Source organism: Schistocerca piceifrons, chromosome 2 (genome assembly GCF_021461385.2).
Source record: "Schistocerca piceifrons isolate TAMUIC-IGC-003096 chromosome 2, iqSchPice1.1, whole genome shotgun sequence".
NCBI lineage: Eukaryota > Metazoa > Arthropoda > Insecta > Orthoptera > Acrididae > Schistocerca > Schistocerca piceifrons.
In genome coordinates this window covers 622,543,423-622,562,849 of record NC_060139.1, presented here as the reverse complement: position 1 = coordinate 622,562,849, position 19,427 = coordinate 622,543,423, and positions in this window count along the sequence as shown.

Sequence of the window (19,427 nt, the reverse complement as noted above, 5' to 3'; positions counted from 1 at the left end):
TCACTTAAATCTTGAAAACCTGACATTGCAGCAGCAGTAACCGATCTAAGAACTGTCTGGAACCGCTACGGTCGCAGGTTCGAATCCTGCCTCGGGCATGGATGTGTGTGATGTCCTTAGGTTAGTTAGGTTTAAGTAGTTCTAAGTTCTAGGGGACTGATGACCTCAGAAGTTAAGTCCCATAGTGCTCAGAGCCATTTGAACCATTTTTTTTAAGAACTGTGCCAGACACTTGTTGTCTTACATAGGCGTTGCCGAACGCAGTGCCGTTTTCTGCCATACCTCTGTAGTTTCATACGCATGCCTATACTAGTTTCTTAGGCGCTTCAGAGTGTAAACTATACACCTTTACGCGTTTCGAAAAATATAGCACATATAGGTATCTTTTTAACGTGTTTGTGACGATGCCTTTAGCCGAAACGCATAAAGATGCATATAGTTTATAAAATAAAAATGCGTTTAAGACGATAATTATTTTTATCACTGATTTTTATTTTTATTGGACACGTATAATATAGAACTTCTTCAGGGTTGCTCAGTGTTTTTGCCCCTAGTTTTCTAGAAGCTGACACGATTATGTTTATTGCACTAGTGGTATGAAATCAATGAAGGTACGTTGAACATTTTTTTTCCTTTGCATACTTTCATAATCCCTATATCAGTTTGATGATAGATTTGCAGCTGCACTTTGTACTTAACAAAATTCGCGTTGTGCCCGACAGATAAGTGTATCTGCAGGGCATGAATATTCCCTGACGTGGAGCTTGAAACTGTACATCTGCTGAAACTTGCAACTGCGAAGTTTACGGAGCAAGACGTACGCGGGAGCGGCAGATACCATCTGGAGCAAGAAACGCCGGGCGTCGCCCGGCAGCGCTGGCGAAGACGCCGGTGATGGAGCGCCGCGGGGTGCTTAATTGTGGCTCAGATAGCACGGACGCCACGTGATAAGCCGCTGCCGGCTTTACTACTGCTCAGATTACGCGGCACAAAGGAGGCCATCCCGTCGCGTCCCGCTATACATTTAGTGCAGGTGGGCCTGCATGTATCATCGTAGCCGCGGGGCTGTCTGTATTGTTACTACTGTAGCTCGGCGTCCGAGCACGGTTCCCGTAACCAGTAAGATGATTTCTTTTCTTTGAGATTGAATTAAAAACTATCATGGGCGCAATAAAACATTCATTGACAGTGATAAACGGTTTAGGTCAAAATGTGACTATCTTCAGACCACGTTACACTGAAATATTAGTGTAGAATGGATTTAGATGGAAATCCGATAGTAACAGAAAATTTAAAGTACTTTACATATAGTAAAGCTAAAAAAAGAAATTAAACCCATGACCGTAGGCGGTAACGTTGAACGGAGGAGGTATCCTGGATCCAAAAATCCCAATTGCTGAAGAGAGTAACAGAGTTGTTGCTGAAATACGCGATGTTATACAATAGTTAATAGCAAATGCGAAAATGGATACATTACATTATGCAACATAACAGCTATAACAACCATTTGATCAAAATGTTGTTAAAATATACAGGCTGTTGCACGGGAGGTTGCGCTGCGAAATATTGTTAAGAAAAAAATTCGTTACGTTGCGCCGTTTCCGCGTTACGTAGCATTCAAGTTGGCTAATCAGGTCGTTGCACGAGCGAAGTAGCCTTCCAGAGGCAGTGCCGTCAAATGTGTTCCTCATTGCCTTCCCTCAAACCGAACAAACGTAGCTTTTACTCACTAGCTTAAATTTATCACTTCCGAAAAACGTACATTTTAGCTTGTAATGGGCATTGCAGCAGATGGTAACTCACAAACGTGCAGATGTCGTGCACTTCCACCTTTTAGCGCGCAAGTTCTTGAACGAACTAACTGGTTATCTTCAGTGCTAAGTAATTCGGAAACGGTCCGACGTATCGAATGTTCTTCTTAATAATTATTTCTCTGCCCGGTCACCTCCGCAACACCCTTACAAGCTTTTCAATCTGTTTCTGATCACCCTGTGCGTAAAGGAGACAACCAGTGATAACCGGCTTTGTGTTTTCAGATTGCCTTCTGCGGAGATTTGCAGAAAACTAGTAGATCATGTGCCAGCAAAGACAGAGCTTGACGCCGAAGGTTCCTATGGAAATGGCGTGGAAGTATCGATATGCGCCATCCAGGGGAAGACGCATTCAGAGCTTCGACTGAGACTGGAGCTAAACTGTATTGGCATTCAGGCAGGCACGTAGAGGCGCATGACAGGTATTCCTGACTGCTCGTAGATCGTGGTGAGAGCAAAATTAAAACTTAAGTGATGCTGGTGGTTACCAAGGAGGCGGCGTAGAAGTATCGATATGTACGTTTCAATGGAAGACGACCTCGAAGCTGCAATAGCGAGTGGCTGTTAAGGAGTACTGGCATACCTGTAAGAGAGCTGTGGAAATGCAATTCGGATGCCACATATGAATGTAGGAAAGCGACCAACAAGTAAAAAAAAGAGTACATCATTTATTTTAGATGAAAGAAAGGATGTCAACAGAAAACTGTCATAAAATATCATGGACACATCATGGTTGGCATAAATAACGAATATAAGCAATCGAAACTAAAAAAGATACAATGAAATAATTGGTTACAGTTGCGTAACACGCAACAGACTCGAAAAATCATTCGATAAATGTAGTTAGAAGCATGAAACTATCAAAAAACTTAAATTTTCTCATTTTGAGAGAAGTGAAGGTCGATCTGTTTAATTGTTAAAAACCAGTCAACAGCCAACATTGTGTAAATTTTTCTTATTTAAGACAACATGTTTCAACAGACTGCGCTGTCATCTTCAGGTATTAAAATCTTTTTGTTGTAAAACATGTTCATTTTACGCTTATGTCCACTTGACATCTTGTGTGTGGGGTTGCGTAAAATGAACATGTTTTACCACAAAAAAGATTTTAAGACCTCAATGCGACAAAATAGCCTAATGCAATCGGTTGTATTAAAAAAAATATTTTATGCGATCTTGGCTGTTAAGTGGTTTTTAACTGTCATAAAACTGACGTAAAACGTCTGGAATTATTAAGGCAACCATAAATAAAAAACATAAGCAAACCTGACAAGCAACCGTCATGAAAAATTCGATAAATGTAGTTACGATCATGAAAACAAAAATTGTTTGCAGGTACATGTAACAATAGGACAACCAGTGGTCACTTTCTCCCTACCTTTATACAATAGCGCTAGGGCCACGACCGACATTATGCATGCATACGCCAAAGCAGTTTGCAGTGGGAGATCTGCTGCAAGATTGTGTGCGGAACGTTTTCCAATCAGACGTGCTCCACATCATTCAATGTTCAAGATCATCGAGAGACGCCTCAAAGAAGCTGTAAATTATGTCCATTGTGCAGTAATGTAGCAGCACTTTGCTCTTGGTACTTGCGAATACTATCCCCAGTCTAATGTTTCTCCTCTGGCAGTTGCCAAAACATGATGTGGGTCGTCCATGCTCGGCTCGAACGATTCATTTGGAGGAGAACGTGCTGACAATGTTCGAATAGCACCCAGCCACCAGCACTCGGCGGGTGGCACAGGCGTTACACACGCGTAAAAGTACCGTGTGGCGTGTTGTCCATGAATACCGGCTCCATCCATACGATCTGAAGAAAGTCCATGCATTACGGGAGGTGGACAACCCACGACGGGTACAGTTTGCGTAGTGGTATATTTACAGCAATGTATAATCCAGTCACGTTCCCAGACCTTAGTGTTATTTACGAATGAATGCACGTTTACTATAGATAGCATATTAAACGTGCACAACATGTACGTTTAGGTTGATAAAAATCGGCGTGCTCAGGTGGTTCAAAATCATCATCACAGGGTCAGTTGTAACATCTGGACCGGGACCATTGGTGACCGCATCATCGGGCCATATCTATTGCCAGGCTAACAGGCCCAATGTAACTAATATTTATTAGACACATCTTCCCTACATTATTGGATATAGTGCCACTAAGTACTCGGATGGATAAATGGCTACAACATGACGAAGCTCCAGCACACTTTGATTTCGATGTGCGGAATGACCACTATGTAGCATACCTACGTTTACATCTACATGGATCCACTGCAAATCACATTCAAGTGCCTGGCAGAGGGTTCATCGAACCAACTTCACAATTCTCTATTATTCCAACCTCGTATAGCGCGAGGAAAGAATGAACACCTATATCTTTCCGTACGAGCTCTGATTTACCTTATTTTATGGTGGTGATCGTTCCTCCCTATGTAGGGTGGTGTCAACAAAATATTTTCGCATTCGGAAACGAAAGTTGGTGATTGGAATTTCGTGAGAAGATCCCGTCGCAACCAAAAACGCCTTTCTTTTAATGATTTCCAGCCCAAATCCTGTATCATTTCTGTGACACTCTCTCCCATATTTCCCGATAATACAAAACGTGTTGCCTTTCTTTGAACTTTTTCGATGTTCTCCTTCAGTCCTATCTGGTAAGGATCCCACATCACGCAGCAGTAGACCTATTCTAAAAGACGGCGGACAAGCGTACTGTAGGCAGTCTCCTTAGTAGGTCTGTTACATTTTCTAAGTGTCCTGCCAATAAAACGCAGTCTTTGGTTAGTTTTCCCCACAACATTTTCTATGTGTTCCTTCCAATGTAAGTTGTTCGTAATTGTAATACCTAGTTATTTAGTTGAATCCTATTCAATGGGCTGGTAGGGGTGCACCACTTCCATGATCAGCACGGTCGCTAGATCTGACACCTTTCGAATATTATCTGTAGAGTTATATGGAGAGTATGATGTATGGCATACTGTAGCGTCAGCGGAGAACCTTATTGCTCTAGTCCATGGAGCGAACGAAATGCTCAAAGACAACCACACATACTGGCTCATGTGTGTGAGACCCAGCACCGCCGGTGTAACCTCTGTATTGGCTAGTAGGTACTCAGTTCGAAGCTTGTTTGTAATGTAGACAGCGTGATGTGCTACTCATGTTGTGTTCATCGCCAAAGACCTGCGTTTCCGAATATGGGTTCCTTCCTGAAAACCGATCAGTGTTCTTTCGAGCACTCATACTAAGCGTCGTCGGTGGTTTTTCGAACGGCCCGTGTAAGAGAATATTGGAAACGAAAATGCCAAACTGCCAAGAAATCCGAAACATGAAATATTGAGAAACCAATGAAAAAATTCTAGTATGTAATAAGCGAAAGTACATAGTGCTGTTGAAGCAGGCTGGATGTGGAACCAATCCGTAAATACATGTTTATAGATAAATACCTCCGGGCTTTCAGAAAGCAACTGTTCCAAAAGGCGACTGCACAAAAGGTAGAAGACAGACACTCGCCAGTTAATCAAGCATCTCTCCAAGTTTTTAAGTCATTATACAGTTTCTCATTATGGGCACCATTTATGACGTGGCAGGTATCTATACATTTGTGCAAGCTGAAGCTGCTGTCATGGATTGACTGAGCAGTTGAGGCAGCAGTCTACTTCGGATATCTGTTTATTGGGCTGCCTGTCTGCAGGTGGGAATTTATTCCGAGCGACAGTACAGAGCGGATGATCTGCCTACACCTTCTGACATGCTTACTTCCTACGTAAGTCTTGCAGTTTTCCGGCAGTCATCTTCTGAAATCCAGGGTGTAGTAGGGAGCACACCATAGAACTAACAATGCTCTCAAAGTTTGTTACTCCGATTGTGTGCTTTGTACAGTTTCCTTAGTATAGAAAGTCCCAAATGTAGTGCTCGAAAAACCAGATGTAGCTTCAACTGCACAATTACAGTTATACACATGTTTCTCAAAGTAATGCTACCGAGCATTCTGTTTCGTTTCTCATCGATGTGTGGCAAAAATTTTGCATCCATCGTACCCCCAAGTCTCTCACGTAGAGTGAAAAGGCCTGCAGATGATGCGGCGTTCTCTTTGAAATTAGGGTTGATATACAAACTGCGGAAAAGGCAATTTAATACAGAATATTCGTTGTACCTGAACATAGTATAGCTGAATTTGATGAAGATTTGTGGAAAAGAGAGTAGAATCTTGTTAGACGTACGCCTTAATTATGGATGGTACATTAACAGAAGTGAAACATAATTACTAAAAATGAATGAAGCAAGGGAGACAAACGAAGAAACACTCGAGTTTTATTGGTATAACATTTTAACGTGGAACTGAAGCTAACTTTTTCTAAACAAAATTTCTGTAGAAGGGGGTTGTATGACAGTGAAATGTCAGCCTTTGAAGTAAGACAAAAGAAGCGTTTCGAATGTGATGGTACCGAATAGACGTAACAATTCGAAGAGCACATAAAATACAAACTGAAGAGCTGCTACAGTAAACAGCTAAGGACAGTTGTATATGTAAAATCCATACCAGCAGGATGGAGAAAATGGAGCTGGCCCAGGTGACCGAGCGGTTCTAGGCGCTACAGTGTGGAACGGCGCGACCGCTACTGTCGAAGGTTCGAATCCTGCCTCAGGCATGGATGTGTGTGACGTCCTTACGTTAGTTAGGTTTAAGTAGTTCTAAGTTCTAGGGGACTGATGACCTAAGTAGTTAAGTCCCATAGGGCTCAGAGCCATTTGAACCATTTTGAGAAAATGGAACATCTTCCACCGCAAGTAAGGAAAGGAAACTTTAGACAAGAAGTAAAAAAAAGAACGATTGTAGGAGTAGTTAAAGAGTATGGAATAAGGGTTACTGAGGATGTAGAGTGTCTTACACGAAGTTTAAGGATATAAAGCGATGAAAGAAGTTATTCAGTTTACTCAGACATTAATTAAGCAATAATTACGCCTGTTTCCATCACACTGAAATGTTATGGTGCTCAGGGTGTTAATGTCCGACAAATAGGTAAAACGATTTACGTACTGTTAAAGTAATGGAGGGTAAACTAAACAGAGAAAAACCATAATTCGTTCCCGTAAATTTTTCAACCAATTTAATCTGTGAGGCATTTGGAGTAGAGTTCTATACATCTTCCTTCAAGCTAACTAAAAAGGCTACTGTTAAATGGATGAGGTTTCCCTGGAGTTTGCAGAAAAAGAATTGTACCACGAGGAAGAAAGGCGTATTAGGATAATTATGTTTAATAGGCCTTGGAGAAGTTTTTGCCACCACGGAGAGTGTGATTCTTGGCGCAGTGGTCCTATTTGTCAGGGTGCGGTGCATCATAGGCGTGGCCAGGCAGCAGGCACCGTGGCACACCCCGCAGGCAGAGAGAGAGAGAGAGAGAGAGAGAGAGAGAGAGAGAGAGAGAGGGAGGGAGGGAGGGAGAGAGAGTTAGGCGTGCGCGTCGGATATTTAATAATGGAGGCAGCCGCGGCGCCGTGGCTCGTCGCTGCCCACCGGGAATAATATGCGGCTGCTGAATATTTCGTGGCCAGCATCGCGGCGGCGGCGGCAGCTGCGGGTGCAAGGCCGGGGGAGCCGCCCTAAGATCCATCGCTACTATCCACCTGCTGTACTCTACCTGCAGAGCGACAACTGGCCAGCGCAGCTGCCAGCTGTATCGTGTTTAAAGCAATTTTAGAAGGGCCACTGAATGAACCTTTGTTTCAACGACGACGCGTGTTGAAGGAGCGTGCTTGTCCATACATACCACCAGTGACAATGTAAAGAAAAGCCTCATTCTATGCAATATGTTCAGAGAAACAGGCTTGTCTGCAGCGACCATTCGAAATTAGTTGGTTAGTTACTTGTTCCATACATCATTTGAATGGTTCTTTTATCTAAATCATGTAGAAAGAGTTAATTTAAGGATATGTACACATGACTAGTGTTAACATTAATGAACACATTATTATTTTTAATCCTACCCACGTAACTACACACACACACACACACACACACACACACACACATACACAAACCTGCTACCAGTTTTTAAGCAGAAATTGTTTGCTGCGTTTCAGACACTTAATGTTGTTGCGCAAATGATCAAATTGTTCAAATGGGCCGCGCGGGATTAGCCGAGCGGTCTAGGGCGCTGCTATCATGGGCTGTGCGGCTGGTCCCGGCGGAGGTTCGAGTCCTCCCTCGGGCATGGATGTGTGTGTTTGTCCTTAGGATAATTTAGGTTAAGTAGTGTGTAAGCTTAGGGACTGATGACCTTAGCAGTTAAGTCCCATAAAATTTCACACACATTTGAACTTTTTTTTTTTTTGGTTCAAATGGCTCTGAGCACTATGGGACTTAACTGCTGAGGTCATCAGTCTCGTAGAACTTTGAACTACTTAAACCTAACTAACCTAAAGACATCACACACATCCATGCCCGAGGCAGGATTCGAACCTGCGACCGTAGTGGTCGCGTGGTTCCAAACTGTAGCGCCTAGAACTGCTCGGCCACTCCGGCCGGCTGCAAATGATCAACGACCTGTGTTGCTGCATATTGAACTCTATTCTGAAGCACTGGCAACTTTAATGGTGAATAATAATACTAATAGCGGTCGTTTTTCCCTCTAGTGTTGTAGGTATGGAGAACATTGTTCTTCTCAAATTCTGATTGATTGTTAATGACGAACTTCATAAGTGGAAAGTATGTACTGTAACGGCGCAGTCAAAATGCCTAGTTCCTTGAGGAGGTACCTACAAGACATCCGTGGCTAAAGCAGGACATATTATTCTTACTGCCCGATTTTCTGTAATCAATATTTCCTTTCTAAGTAATAAGTTACCACAGAAAATCATCAAGTAATACAGTACTGAGTGGAAATATGCAAAATACACTATGTGATCAGAAGTATCCGGACACTCCCAAAAACATATGTTTTTCATATTAGGTGCATTGTGCTACCACCTACTGCCAGGTAGTCCATATCAGCGACCTTCGAACGTGGTTGGGTAATTGGGTGTCACCTGTGTCACACGTCTGTATGCGAGATTTACACACTCCAAAAACAACAACACGTACAGGGGTGAGTACAGGGGTTGATACTTCTCAACAGCATTTCGGGCCGACTAGGGTGAGAAACTGTTACAGTCGTTAATATAGGTGCCTCCAACCATATTTCATCGGATATCCTAAAACGCACGATGACCGTAGTTTCTTCCATAAGAAGTATTCACTGACAGTTTCTAGAAGCTTCATGAACATTACTAAATGTTGATTGTGACCAACGAAGCTTACTATTTGAATAAAATAATTCTGCGTATTAGGCCGCGTCATTATGAATCACTAATGTAACTAAAATAGCGACGTTCCGAGCGACTTTGGAGCGATCGTTCACAGGGTGCTCTGAAGAGAACTGATTTTATTCAAATCTACATCAACATCTACATCAACGTTCCACAAGCGACCGGACGGTGTTGACGCGAAACAAGCGCTGTACCGTGTGTGAGACACAGAGGCGAGCGAGTGTGCCGGTACTTACTCCAGTTCACTGCAAGTAAGTGGCGTATCCGTGTGTAGCGCACAAGTATTGCACCACAGTTAATTATAAAATTAAAAGTCAAAATTTCCGTTTAAAATTCTGTCAACATATACTCTATTGTTATAATGTTTTAAATAGCAAGTCTTAATGTAACTAAACAAATAGTTTTCGTAAAAATACAGTTTCAAGGAAAAAATAAGTGGCGCTAAATAATACAGCTACAAAGCTAGAATTTGGTCAGAATGTGCCTATGGAGCTCATAAATAAGTGGTGCAAGTTTCAAAGTAAAAGAATGAAAATACAACTAGAATCCACGTTTTTAAGAAAAATGGAAAGCGCTAAATATAGGACTTGGAAACGTAAAAATTTGTTTTATGCTTCATTTCACACTAAAAATAATAACTAAAAGACCACGTTGAGCTACCTCTTATAGTTTTTGAATAATTTAATGTAAACCAAATTTGTAACTAAAATATTGCCATTTGTAGTAGATTAAGTAACTGTAATTTTAATGATAGAAAATTTTGGTTGCAGCACATGATAAAACCTACTAAATAATAGAGCTATACCAAATTTTACAACCATTATAGTAATAACATTCTGTACGAGTCCTAGTAAAGGTGTGGTTCAGAGGTTACGATCTACCGTTAGTTCGACAATAAAAATTCTAGAAGGCAATGTTTTTATTCAAGCTAGCTGAAATTTTTTCTGTGATTTCAACCAACTCACCTGAATACATGTAAAAATTAAGAAGGCGCTAAATTAATTCAAACTTTGTTATGAAGGATTATGTGTCCGAGAGGCTGCTGCAGTGTGCAGAAGGCAGTAGACAACATACGTTCCCTCGGCCGTCCGCTGCGGCACATATATAAATATAGCCCAAGAGACAGGAAAAAAGACACTGCTAGCTAGGGCATAACCACCTATGGTAAACTAACATACGCAAACAGCGACAAACGTCGGTAAGCCCCTGCATATCAGCAATACTGACTGGCAACTACCAGCTGCTATTAGAGCCGACCAACAGGCCACAGCAGGGACACCGACGAGCTCGCCCACAGACGCACGAACAATCTCCCAACACTCCCTCACACTGTGCCTCCGGTATATGACCTATCGGACACAAGACCGATAACAAACATAACTGTTGCAGGTTGCAGGACGCTGAACGAGGACTCTGTACCAGCACCCAGCGCCAGCCGCCGAGCAGCACAAACGCACAACGTCAAGGTATCGACCTGCATGATACCCACTACTAACAAAGCCTATCCTTGCACAACCTATCGCAGGCAGCAAGACAACCGCTACTGCTCTTGCCGCCCGACCTAACTTTCGCAGACGTTTTTTTCCCTTGGCTCTTGCCTTGGCACTTTTTTTCCTCTGCCCTTCAAACCGCTACCCTTCGTCAGATTTCGACCAATCTATCTCCAGATGAGCGCGTATTAATGGTTAATCCTAACCAGACGTACGCAAACATCGCAGCACCCACATCCTGCGACACCTCACTTTAGTGAATACTAACCCTTATGCAGAGATGGCAGTAGACCTTTTGTGTTGGCCATCATGCCGGTGTGGGCGTGGAGGGGCTCCACCTCTTGTGAAGAAAAAGGAAAAAGGCTGTCACCATTGGAGGGTGGTATGGGACCCCAAGTCCCACCGCCACACCTCCAAAGTGTATTGCAGTGACGCAGTGTCACTGTCCTGTGAGTGAATTTCCTGCTTCACCAACACAGTTAGACCGCCAACGACTGCTGATGCTGTGATGTAACATCCGACACATGAAACAAAAAAGGTTCACTTCGCACTCAGCCACTGTAATATACACGTCTGTCAAACGTCGGATTGCGCTCTGCCTCGGATGACGTCAGAGACGGACTGTGACAAATCGCGTATTTGCGGTAAAAACTGATAGTGGACTCGGGAGGACTATACAGCGTCCTGGATCGCTTAGATTTCGCTAAAGTAACTGTTAGTGTGCCGTCCGTGATAGTTACAAATCACCGTCGCAAGTGGTGAATATTACTTCCACTTTTGTGGCGAGCATTTATTTTGAACATTTGAGTATTAGTAGTCAGGGCGAAGAACTAAGTGGTAGGAACGTACCGTAGAGGTCGCCTCTGAACTGATAAAAGTGCTGTTTTAGAATAGAAAGATTTACTGTCAGTTGAACCTAGCGACATTCAAAGTGTTGTACGTGATATACTGTACTCAGTATGTGTATGAACTAGAACTATATGCATTCATTTATAATCACAGTCCTGATCCCGCTAAGTAGAAAGAGAATAGAAACATTTCGTTCAATGAGCTGGACCAGAATGTGGCCGTGCAGACTGGAAACTAAGCGCTTTCTGGCTGACCACAAAAATAGTTTCCAGGCTCACGTGAGAAAGGCGGCGAATAAACAACCATCGTATATATCGTATCTCAAAATTTTACCCGCCTCCACACAGTGTGTAGAGGAGGGTACTCCTGATGCCATTAACTGATGAATCCTTCTGTGTTCCACACGCGAATGACGCGTGAGAAAATGACTGTCGGTAAGCCTCTGTATTAGCTCTAATTTCTGGAATTTTCTCATCGTTGTCATCTCACGAGACGTATGTTGGAGAAGGCAATATTTTGTCCGACTCTTCCGGGAAAGTACTATCCTGAATTTTCAATAATAAACTTTCCATGTTCCACAACGCGTGTCTTGCAGCGTTTGTCACTGGAGTTAGTTGAGTATTTGTACAACTAAAACGACCCCACGATGAAACGCGCTGCTCTTCATTGAATCTTTTCTATGTCTTTTATGGGTCCAGCTTGGTAATGGTCTCAGATTGATGAATGATACTCAAAATCTGTAGAACAAGAGCGTTGTAAGCCACTCCTTTCGTGGATGAATTACATTTCCTCAAGATTCTTGTTGTGATTCTCAGTCTGGCATCTGCTTTTCCTGCTATTTGTTTCATGTTTATTTAACTTAAGGTCGCTCTGGATAATTACTCCTAGATATTTTACAGTATATACTGTTTCCAACAATTTGTCATCAATAGTGTAATTGTACAGTAGCAATCCGCCAGGGTAGCCGAGAGCGCTAACGCGCTGCTTCCTGGACTCGGGTGGCGCGCCGGCCAGGATCGAATCCGCTTGGCGGATTAACGACGAGGGCCGATGTGCCGGCCAGCCTGGATGTGGTTTTTAGGCGGTTTTCCACATCCCGCTAGGTGAATACCGGGCTGTTCCCCATGTTCCGCATCAGTTACACGGCTCGTAGACATTTGAACACCTTCGCACTATTCCATGGATTACACTCGACGCAGACAGTTGGGGTACACTAATCCGTCCCGGAAGGTACGGGGTAGCGGCAGGAAGGACATCCGGCCACCCTTTACACATTAACATGCCAAATCCGATAAACGATAGCTGATCCTGCGTAACTGCGGCACAAGGCTCAAGTGATAGAATAGTGTAGTTGTACAGTAGTGGATTTCTTTTCCTATGTATGCGCAATATGTTACGTTTATTTATATATAATGTATACAGTAACGGTCCTGTTACACTCCATTGCAGTACTCCTAATGTTACCTTTATATCTATCGATTTTGTTCCGCTAAGAGCGACGTGTTGAGTTCTTTCTGCAAGCAACTCCTGAAGTTCTTAACCCGGTCACAAATCTCGTCGGATACCAGATAAGCTCGTATTTTTTTCACTAAAAGGAATTGCGGTGCAGTATCAGAGGCCTTCCTAAAGTCAAGGAACACGACATCATCCTGAATGCCGTAGTCCACAGCGGTATGGGTCTCATGGAGAAACTGAGCGAGATCTATGTTTGCAGAACCCTTGTTAATTTTTATAGAGGAGATTTTCGCTCTCCAAAAATGCCATAATTCTTGAGCATAAACATGTTACATAGTTCTACAATAGATGGACGTCAACAACATAGGAAAACAATTATTTTCACCTGTTCTATGACGCTTCTTGAAAACGAGAACAACTAGGATTTTTCTTTTTTTTTCAGACGCTAGGTATGCTTCATCGCTCCAGCCAACTACGATAAACTACTGTAGAAGGGGAATAAGATCTCTCTCATCAGCTTCGTAGTCTTACAGGTATCTAATGTGGTGCTGATGCCTTTTACTAATAAGCGATTGTAGTTGCTCCTCTGTTTCGCTATCGGTTATCTCAATATCTTCAACTTAGGGGTTCGCACGATGATTGAAAGGAGAGACCGTATTACGATCTAAAGCTGTGAAACAGTTGCAGAAGAGAGAATTCAGTATTTAAGCCCTCTCTCTGTTCTCTTCGGTTTCGATGGCTATATGACTACGTAATACCCTAGTCAGATTAGTTGACAAAATTTTACTTTAAAAGTCATAGAATGCTTCTCTCATTGCTCTCCTTACTCTCCACATCGTTCAGTTTTTTGCTGCGTGTCCGATTTGGCTTCTCTTGAATCTGTGAGGAAGCTCTCTTTGTTTACGTTGCAATTTTCTAGTATGGCTATGAGTCTTTCCCTTACCTTAGGACCTTGCTTGAATCGTACTTGTCCAAGGCACTTTGAACGACGCTTTTGAATTTTTTCTATATGTGCTCCACTTCTTCGTCCTCAGTACTGAATACTTAATGTTGGCTACCCATATAATCCGCAAATTGAATCCTGTCACTTTTGCGAAGCAAAAATACTTCCCTGCCTTTCTTAACAGTCTTTCTGAAACCGACAGTCATAGATGCTATCACAGTCTCCATTGATACCTTCCTCTACATTAACTGATTCGATTAGTTATCTGTTTGTTCCTAGGATGACTAAGACGTTACCTTCTCGATATGTTTCGCTAACAATCTGCTCGAAAAATCTTTTGGACAAGACTTTCAAAACAATGTCACATGAATCTCTCATACAAGTTTTGTTAGCATGTCTCTCCCAGCCTACATCTGGCAGGTTTCCTCTGTGTATCAAGTCTTATGAATACATGTGAAAAGGTCAGAAGTTCAGCATTGATGAAGACATATGTGCTTCAAGTCTTAGAAATACATTTTAAAAGATAATTAGTTCGGAATCGGTGAAGACAGATGACGGTATGATCAGTAAAACTATTAAAACTATTCTGCAAGTTCTCTCTGAAGCGTTCTGCCACCACGACTCCTGACACACTCGGTGTGTACAACCCTATGATTACCGTTTTTGGCCGATCTTTGATGCTTAACTTCGCCCAGGTTACTTCACATTCGGGATTTGTGATAACCTCGCTAGATACTTACCTTCAGTAAGCCATACTAATTCTGGGAACTTGCAGTGGGAGCTGCTGGTGGGAGCTGTTTACTAATATCATATCAATCTTTTCTATATCAGTTCTGAGAGAACGGGCATTCTCTGAGAACATTGCGGCTGATGTATCTCCGACTATGTCCTTGGAAGCCTACGAACTTTACTTTTCTTTCTTATCTTCTGTTTTACTTCCTTTTAGCCTACGTGAACGAGCAGACTACTCTTCTCTTCGAAAACCATTGTTCATCGGAAAGCTTCAGTACAAGCGTAGACAGAGTTATATGCGTGGGTATGTTATGCATTATAACTGATATAATAAGCAATTTTTATGTTAGAGAGTTTTTGTGTTAGAAATTCTTATACAAATGACTAAATCTTCAAGATATTTCAGAATCTCATTAACAGGAGTTGGTAATTCTTTTTTAAGAAGGAAGTTAAGAAACTGGTAAACATCTGCTTCAGTTAAGTGAGCAGTCAAAAGGTTGTAGAAGATAAATTAAAATCGCTGCTATGACCGTCAGATCCAACAGCAGTCAGCTATAGGCTCTCACAATCAGGTGTGACTCTTCCGATTGCTAAAAATATGCGGCTCATGTAAAGCAGCCACTTTGACCTTAGCAGAAAGGCCGAGAAGTGATCCATACAACAGGCACGCTACTGATGTCGATGAAGTCGTCAACTTAACCATGTTCTGTTTTCATATTAAAAAAATATATCTGTACATTCATCGAACTTTCATATTTATTGTATGGGGCATATTGCCTCAGGATTAAACTAAAAATAGTTCACATGCCCCGGTTCTGACCCAAGTTTTAGGAAGGTTTTCCTTGGTTGTAAGATAAATGTTGGAATGACAATTCCTAGCTGGATCTCCCTTTGTTCTTCTACCAGCTTCGCTGGTATTTGGCTGAAAAGTCCCTGATTTTTCATCTACCCGAAATTCCTTCTCTACCGTTAGGGATAAAGAATGAAAAGTACTTTTTTAAAGTAAAGCAGTCTCATCTGTAAACAAGATAACAAGATGTGTTTGTGGAAGAGAATAAGACAATTAGCATATTTGCAGAGAAACCACTAAACAAATTCTATATGAGGTACCTCATCTGGAGTCTCGCTCCTTCTGCAGAGTATTTATGTATATTCCACTCAAACAATATCCATAACAAGCTTACGGAACTTACGAGCATGTCAAGTGCCACGATGGGCGTATTGGTTTTAGGTGCAAAACTATCACTTAATCCTTAGGTGTTCTAGCGTCACTCAGCACTCTGTCTGCAAGCTCCAGATGAAGACTACATGTTCGTTGACGGCAATATGCAGCACAGGCACTGTAATGTCGTTAATGCATCTTAGGAAACATTGAGTAGCAATTACGACAAACGTTTTCCTATTAAGCCTCACTTAACGGTAACATAATCATTCCAGAGAATTCAAAAATTCGTAGTCTATTTCAGAACCTCAGACAAAAATCACAGCTAGTAAAGCAAAATGATGAGTTTGAAGGAGGATAACAAACAACTAACAAAATGTTTCATCATGTCACTATCAAAATCTGATGTAATATATAGAGGTAGGGGTGTAAATGTGGAAACCCAGTTTGTTTTTGCTGTATAGAAGAAATGTTTACTTCTCTTTCAGCCTTAAAAATTAGCCAAAGCTAATTCATAATGTTTTAGCAATGAATGTAATATTATGAAACACAGATACTAAATACGTTAAAAAATTAAAAAACATTTTCTGCTTGCACAACAACTCATTAATTTTTCAAGAAGTGCGGGTAATGTGCAAACGCCTTAAATTAGTGGGAAACTGACTACTTCAAACGAAAACTATTAAAAATTTAAGAAACTATTTTATTTTATATTAAATTTAAATTACACAAAAATATTTTTAAACGCAACTGTAATAGAAAAATGCTTCATAAGCCAAGTTCACTTGCAAAATCGTATATATAAATATCTCCTTCATTTCAGGCACACAAAGAGTGACTCCACTCCTCACAAACTGCACACTTAATACACAATTCCCCCCGAACATCTTTGGAAAATGCGCCTCCACAATAAATACAAATGACATCTTCTTCAGTAGGTTTTTCTTCCCCAACTGGGATATCCAAATCTGACTCGTCTGAAGAGACAGTTGGTGCAGTGGGCTCTTCATCTGAATCCTCAGATAACTTAAGGAGTGTTTACTGTACGCAGCTTCCAAAATATCAAAAAACTTGTCTACAATTTCTTTTTTGAGCCCGTTTGGTCTCGATAATGAGGTCCCCATAGGTTTGTAGATTGTGATTTTATTTCTGTGTCGTCTAAGAAAAAGGTCAAACCAAGCTCTACCTGCAGAATTTGAAGTAAAAGAATGATTAATATTATTTCTTTCTGCTAGCTGATGTGCCTTTGTCTTGACATCTCGTCTGGTAAGGCCATAGAAGCGATTATCCATTTCAATGAGATACTGTTCCAACTGTTTCTCAATAGTATCAGGTAGTACAGGCTTTCGTCCAAGTCTCAAAGAAACACATTCTTCAGGTGACATATCACTATGCACAAACCTTTGAAGTGTCGTCTGAGGTACACTGAAAGCTTTTACTGCTCTTCTTAACCCCATCTGCTTTTCTTTTAAGGTTCAAATGGCTCTGAGCACTATGGGACTTAACATCTGTGGTCATCAGTCCCCTAGAACTTAGAACTACTTAAACCTAACCAACCTAAGGACATCACACACATCCATGCCCGAGGCAGGATTCGAACCTGCGACCGTAGCAGTCGCGTCTTTTAAGGCTATTATAGCCTTAATCATATTTCCAGCATCCCACTTCTTCACAATAGCTCACAATAGCTCTTGGTTTCCGATGAGTTAGCTTTCGTGGCATCTAGAAACAGACGGAAAACGTATTAGAAGTAATGTATTTGATGTTGGTACTGTGGAAACGTTTCCACAATGCCATCTCATGTATGCTTCCACATTACCTACACAGTGGCCATTTTAAATTTCGGTAGATTACATTAAGCAACTATCCACTTAAGGTTGACAAACGACTGCTAAAACCTTCTATACACCTCCCTTTATAAGCTATCAGACGTAAAGTAAAGATAAGTATGTAGATAAATGTAATACCAAAACTTTTGTGGCGGTGTTCGTAGCGACAAGCAATTCGCTGTAGAAACGGCTTACGAAGTCACCGCCACACTTTTAATAGCGGGCCGACCGGTCCGCTGGAACAGTGAACAGAAAGATGAAAACCCAAACACTCTGATTAAATAAAAGTCGGTATTTATCTTTATTAACGAAGATACAGAAACAGTAGTGAACTCCGTGTCTACAGAGATCTGTCTAGTTCGAGTCGGAGCGGCTAGGTCAGCGTCGGCAACAACTCTGCTGCGATGAACACACAACTGACTAGCAAGTACACAAATCGGTGGCGAGTATACAACTGAGCGGCGGATACAGAACTGTCCTAGCGCTCGCGACTCCAGCGCTTAAGAAGCCAGAAGCCAGCGGTGGCGCGCGCAGACTTGCGGCGATTTGCTGTCTCGCTGGCGCTGCTTATGCGGACGGCGTCCGGACTTTGATGCTGCCAACCTTTCGGCAGCGGGCTCGGGTGGCTTTACTGGCTAGGATATAACAAAAACTTACCTCGAAAAAGGTTTAGAAAATGCGCAAACGTAAATTGGATCATTGTCACGGCGCCTGTTGCACAATCCTCTACCGTGACAAATAGGAAGTATTGTAACAGTTTATGGCTGCCCTGCTAGAGTGCAGCACTCTGCAGGCCAGATACTAGACGTTGCCACATTACCCACACGCTTCCACATTTACACCCCTACCTCTTCAAGTATTTATTGACTGACTAACGTCCGCAGCTCGTGGTCGTGCGGTAGCGTTTTCGCTTCCCGCGCCCGGGTTCCCGGGTTCGATTCCCGCTGGGGTCAGGGATTTTCTCTGCCTCGTGATGACTGGGTGTTGTGTGATGTCCTTAGGTTAGTTAGGTTTAAGTAGTTCTAAGTTCTAGCGGACTGATGACCATAGATGTTAAGTCCCATAATGCTCAGAGCCATTTGAACCATTTTCACTGACTAACGCTTTCGTTCAACCGATAGTTTTCAACTACAGGCTTAAGATTACATGAGGTTAGAAGTAGCGTCCTTGGCGTCAGATATATTATGTTTTTTCAGTTACATGGGGAAGTGTTGCACCTTGAGACACTTTTCATACCTCCGCCTCTAGTCAGCCGGAGGCGCGCGCCGAGCCTGCGCGGCCCGCCCTGCACCGTGGCCCAAACTACCGCGGGAGCCGCGACTCGCGCTGCCCGGTCGGCCGGGCAAGCCGCACGGGTGGAGCGGTTATCAGCCAGAACACGTGCCGGGGCGAGTGCCCGTACAGCTCAGCTGCTCAAGTCGCGCCCGCCGGGCGCCAAACGAAATCTCTGTGGCCCGTTTGCAAGCCGTTTCTTTTCGCAAGCTGTTTATCGACACACTATTTCACCTCCGAGCTTACATTGAAGAGCCAAAGAAACTGGTGCGCCTGCCTAATATCGTGTAGGGCCTCCGCGAGCACGGAGAAGTGCCGCAACACGACGTGATATCGACTCAACTAATGTCTAAAGTAGTGCTGGAGGCAACTGACACCATGAATACTGCAGGGCTGTCCATAAATCCGTAAGAGGGGGTGGAGATCTCTTCTGAAGGCATCCCAGATATACTCAATAATGTTCATATCTGGGGAGTATGGTGGCCAGTGGAAGCGTTTAATTTCAGAAGAGTGTTCCGGGAGCCACTCTACAGCAATTCAGGACGCACAGGCTGTCGCATTGCCCTGCTG